This window comes from Bidens hawaiensis, unplaced genomic scaffold, assembly GCF_021521415.1.
Source record: "Bidens hawaiensis isolate Kalapana, Puna unplaced genomic scaffold, B.hawaiensis_p1.1 tig00035099_1, whole genome shotgun sequence".
Lineage (NCBI taxonomy): Eukaryota > Viridiplantae > Streptophyta > Magnoliopsida > Asterales > Asteraceae > Bidens > Bidens hawaiensis.
This window is the reverse complement of record NW_027496107.1, coordinates 64379-70600: the sequence shown is the minus strand read 5'-3', so window position 1 is coordinate 70600 and position 6222 is coordinate 64379. Positions and strand designations below refer to the sequence as shown.

The window sequence follows — 6222 nt, the reverse complement described above, 5'->3', positions numbered from 1 at the left end:
TTATAATTTTTTTAAATATTTTTTTAGAGGCTTTTTTTTGTGGTCCAAAATGGTTCTCAAAGTTCTCAATTTGCCAATGGTTCTCTTAGGATCCTTACCCTATACAGTAGAAACTCTATAAAATAATACACTTTGGACCACCAAAATTTATTAATTAAAAGAATTATTAATTAATCGATAAATTAATAATTATTAATTTATATATTAATTAATATTTTATTAATTTATAGTAGAATACTTAGTTTACAAACACCTTTCAAGCTTCCACTTAATTATTGTATGCAATGCATGTATATCAAATGAACAGCCCAATTTGAAAGAAACCTTCAATCTCCCACCTTATTATGCTTCTTGTGTTCAATGTATCACTTTATGGACATTAAAAATATTTTCTATATAAATACAAGATCAAAATGGTTAACACAAACAAATCATACACACAACATGGCTTCCCATCTTAAAGGTGTGAAAAAAACAACAATGACAGACGAGATTCGAAGAGCATTATGCAAGCACAACAAGGATAATCCAAGTCTCACTCAAAAGCAATTGCAAGAATGGGTTCATAGTAACTATGGTTTGCAGGTGAGTCAAGCGACAATATCGAATACAGTTAAGCGGTCTTTAGAGTATCTCTCACTTGTTCCCGAAAGAGGCGATGTTAAGCGACACAAACCGGCAAAATTTCCTGACCTAGAAAAATCTCTCTATGAATGGATTCTTCAATATCAAGAACATGTGAATATGACAGGTGAACTAATCATCGAGAAGGCGAAAAATTTCATGAAAGATATGCATCCAGTGGATACTCCAGACTTTACTTTTTCTATTGGTTGGCTTGGAAAGTTCAAAGCAAGATATGGAATTAAAAATTTCCGGTGTTTTGGAGAGAGTGGATCTGTTGAAATGGAGGGCATGGAGGACAAATTAAAATCCATAAGAGACAAAGTTGATCAGTTTGAAATGAAAGACATCTTTAATATGGATGAAACAGGTTTGTTTTTTTATTATTTTATTTTATATTTTGTACTTTAGTGATGTAATTATTTACATGTTTTGATCTTAAACAGGTTTGTTTTTTATTCAACCGGATCATTCCCTTGCAACAATGCAGCTTGAAGGGAAAAAACAAGACAAGGAAAGACTAACTGTTGCTATTTGCTGTAATGAGGACGGTTCGGAAAAACTTCCTTTATGAATTATTGGGAAATATGCTAAACCAAGGTGCTTCAAGAATGTAAACTTGAACAGTCTGAACTGTGAGTACCGTGCTAACAAACGAGCTTGGATGACTGGTGTGTTATTTGAAGAATATGTTCGCCAACTTGATAAAAAAATGGTTGGAAGAAAAATTCTCTTGATTGTGGATAATTGCTCTGCTCATCCAAAAATTATTGAAGGATTACGAAATGTTGAATTATTTTTTTTTCTACCAAACACAACTTCAAAAATTCAACCTTGTGACGCGGGGATCATACGAGCTTTTAAGATGCATTATCGTCGTCGATTTTATAGAAGTCTTTTGAAGGGTTATGAATTAGGGGTTCCAAATCCAACAAAAATAAATGTTTTAGATGCAATGAATCTTGCAATTTCAGCATGGACTATGGATGTTCGTGCAAATACAATCGCGAACTGCTTTCGTCATTGTAAACTTCGATCAACAGATAACATGACTTTTAAGAACTCAGATGAAGGTGGTGAAAGCACTCAAGAACTCCATAATTTGATCAAAGAGTTGGGTTATCGTAATGCAATGGATGTCGAAGATGTTCTGACTCACCTAGAAGAAAATGTAGTTGCACAGTTGTTGACTGATGAAGAAATTATTGAAAGCGTTATTGGAATTAATAAAGATGATATCGATGAAGAAGATGATGAAAGTTCTACAATGGAGCCCCCTTCGTGAAACGAAGCTATTAAAGCGGCAATCACATTAAACAATTTCTTGTTGAGCTATGAGAAAACAACACCAGAAGTTCTTACCATGCTAAGGAAAATTAGAGACAAGATTCAAGGGAAAATTGATTTCAACAAAAAACAAAAGACAATTGAGTCATTTTTCAAGAAACCTTCATAAATCATTCATGCAATATGCTATATATAAGGAATTATTAATTTATATTTTATATGGGTTCTAAAGAAATTATCAAAAATGTATTATCTTATAATTTTAGCGAATTATTAATTTAGCACCCTATCCCCGAGTCGGGACCGGCAAAAAATATTATCTTAGAGTTTATTAAATAATCGAGTATTAATTTATCGAGTTTCTACTGTATATATATATATATATATATATAGGCTAAGTATAAAATGAAAACTCATTTGAGTTATGAAAACTCTAGAAACTCATTCTCAACCACATGTTTTTAATTAATGTTTAAATCTTTTGGTCCACAATTAAAGTGAATAAAGAATGTAAATATAAATATAATTTTTTCTCTCTCCTGAAAACATATATAAAAATTAGTAAAAATATGTTAAAAATAGCAAAACGTTTTTTTTATATGTTTCGATGTTTTGTATTAAATGTTACAACATTTATTACATGTAAAAAAAAACAATGTTACATAGGGTTTTCGCGGGTTTTCACAACTCAAATGGGTTTTCATTAACCTTACCCTATATATATATATATATATATATATATATATATATATATAGGAGAAGTATAGAATGAAAACCCACTTGAGTTGTGAAAACCCTATGTAACATCGTTTTTTTTACAAATGTAATATATAATGTTACATTTAATACAAAACATCAAAAAATAAAAAAAAAATTTGTTTTGCTATTTTTTAACATTTGTTTACTAGCTTTTATATATGTTTTCAGAAGAGAAAAAAAAGTTATATTTGTATTTACATTTTTTATTAACTTTAATTGTGGATCATAAGATTTAAACTTTAATTAAAAATATGTGATTGAGAATGAGTTTCTAGAGTTTTCACAACTCAAGTGGTTTTTATTTTAACCTAACCATATATATATATATATATATATATATATATATATATATATATATATATATATATGGGAGATTTCTTTTGAGAACCACTTTGAGTTTTAAGAACTCGAAAAAACTCAATGTAATAATTTTTTTTATACATACGTGATATATGTAGGTTACATATACATAAAAAAATACAGAATTTTTTACGCTCCTAGTCAACTTATAACATATGTGTAACGAACGTTTAAATTAGTGTAATCACTGGACATCTTTATTCTCTCTCCTACTTTAAATTTTTAATCACATTTAATCTCAACCCCATATTTAATCTATTTAATTAAATGTGTGGTCAATAATGAAGTTCTTAAGTTCTTAAAACTTAATAAGATTCTCAAATTATCTCTCGCCTATATATATATATATATATATATATATATATGAAATAAAAACCCCTCTTAAATAGAAAACTTCAAAACTCTTAAAGAATTATTTTTTAACTTAAAAAAAAACCTTCTCGGTGTAGTGCACATATGTAATAGTGTGCATTGCATATATGCAAGAGTGTTGTATTGCACATATTTGATACACATTGTAAGGTCAAAACTGTGACTTGCGATATCAAGTATGAAACCCGTTATATATTTACGGTCAAGTTAATAATTAATGTGGTTAAGAAATCCAGATACGAGACGAGAGCTTCGTTGCAAATTTTTAGCTTCAACGGGCAGAAAGGCTTCTAGAACAAATGTGTTAGGCTATAAATATATCATTTTGTTGTCTTTTATATGTATGTTTGTGAGGTGTAAATCACCCACCCAAGGGGAGCTCACTTTGGGTGGGGTCGGCTCTTGCTTAATGTATCACTCTTTAACCGGCAATGAGATCATTCATTTATTTATCTTTATATTATTTATGTTCGGTCGTTTGATTTACCACATCCATCTCGAACGTTTATCAAGTGCAAAATCCGTTCGTGCGTTAGATCCGGTTGTCCGGGACCTACAAGTAATATCAGAGCGCGTCAAATCTTATGATTCAACTTTGCTCTTGATATTCGGGCTTTATTTCCGTGATTACCTGAACCGAGACGTTAAAGAGCCGTTGAAGTTTGAAAATAAAGTTTGAAGATCTTCAAAATAAAGTTGGAAATAATCATGCTAGATGTTCGTTTTTGTAGATCCAGCATTTCTGGACCATTTCACCATTTGCTGAAATTCTCACGAGCCGGGTTCTTCTTCGACGACGATTCTATATATTGGAGATGTACATCAAATTCCGACATGAGTGTCGATTATCTCTGATTGTTGTAGGAGGTCGGTATTCCGGTGAAGAGTGAGCAAAAAAAAAAGACAACTGAGGGGGAAGATTGGTTAAACACTTTCGACATGAGTCCAACGCCAGGGAGGGACTTCGGTACGTCGTCGGGTGTGGCCGCAATAATTCCGGTGCCTTCTTGCCCACCGTCTTAGAGTGCATGAAGTGCCAGATAACATAACTGGGAAGCCTCCGGGTGTCCGTAGATTCCGACAACACCGCACTCTTCACGAAGTTTATCATAAAAAACATGTCTTGTTGTTGTTCATGTTCGGGTTTAACAATTTCGGATGACAAGGTCAACTCGATTTGGCTCCCATGGTAGTAGATCAGAGAGGCTACATTGATGTTTGGTTGTCCTTCGGATGATAGCAGCTTGGAGTGACTAGTCGGAAAATTTTCCAGTGGTTGGATGGTAGGTGACCACATAACTGGTGGCTGCCTTTTCTTTTAGGGCTTGTTTTTTTTTTAAACTCTCCTGGATATTTTTTAGTTAATGGTTGTGGGTTAGGCTTGCTTCTAATCTACTATGGGCTGCTAGAACTATTTGATAATGGACCAACTAGTTGTTTTTCTTTTAGGCTGAATTAATTTGTGTAGGCCTGAAGTATAATTTTTGTTGAATGGACATGCCAGCCATGGGTTTGTTCAAACAAGTAAATTCTATTGGACATTTGGGTCTAACATTTATAGAAGATTAACAACCGGGCCAAGTTTTTGCAAGATATTTTTCAGTCGATAAACTGGTGGTTATTTGGATTGACCAAACTGAAGAAAGTAAGACTTGTTCGGTTTTTCGTCATTGTTGGACCGTGTTCAAAGCGTATTATTTCCATATTATTTTCAAGGCGTTTAAAAGGGAAAAAATAAGCTTTGTCATTTGATTGTTGTCCCCGGTATTTCATTGAACTCGTCTTAACCTATAATGCTTAAAGATCCGAGATGGATAAAAAAAAGTGAGAACTCCTTCATGAATGAATTAGGTGGATCATACCTTGAGGGGGTGATCGAAGAAGCTTCGGTTTATCAGGTTAAGTTGCGAAAATGCGAGACATGGTTTGACAATGTTTTGATATCATAAGTCAAGGGGGTGATTGTAAGGTCAAAATGTGACTTGCGATATCAAAGTATGAAACACGTTATATATTTGCGGTCAAGTTAATAATTAATGTGGTTAAGAAATCTGATGCGAGATGAGAGTTTTGGTGCATGCGTTTAGCTTCTTAGGCTATAAATATATCATTTTGTTGTCTTTCATATGTGTGTTTGTGAGGTGTAAATCACCCACCCAAGGGGAGCTCACCTTGGGTGGGGTCGGTTCTTGCTTAATGTATCAATCTTTAACTGGCAATGAGATTGTTCATTTACTTCTCTTTATATTATTTATGTTCGGTCGTTTGATTTACCACACCCATCTCGAATGTTTATCAAGTGCAAAATCCGTTCGCACGTTAGATCCGGTTGTTCGGGACCTACATACATTATTGTATATATGCAATATAATAATACACACATCAAATACACATTAGTACATATGTGTAATACAACATTAATACACATGTGCACTATATCGACTATTATTTTTTTTTATTTTCGTTTTTTGCATATAATACAACACTACTACTCATATACAATACACAAATATTAAATATATGCGATTAAACACTATTGAACATAAAGTTACATAGTAATGCACATGTGTAATACAACGGTATCGCACAGTAATACGTGTGTGCATTACAACGCCTTTTTTATTTTTTTTATTTTTTTAGAATGAAGGGTAACAAAATATAAAAATAATGGCAAAAACAAAAATTTGAAAATATTTTTTTAATTAAAAATAATTTTTAAGAGTTTTTAATTTTCTCTCTAAGAATGAATTTTCTTTTGATCATCTCCTTATAAGATAGATTATCATTACAGAACTTCTAAACTAGGATGAGTGTGTGTGT

The 6222-nt window shown here is 32.2% G+C and overlaps 1 pseudogene; it reads left to right on the top strand.

The window, feature by feature from the left end:
• The first annotated feature begins 441 nt into the window (after positions 1–441).
• Positions 442–2080, top strand: LOC143587025 (CENP-B homolog protein 2-like; annotated as a pseudogene).
• Positions 2081–6222: the final 4142 nt, after the last annotated feature.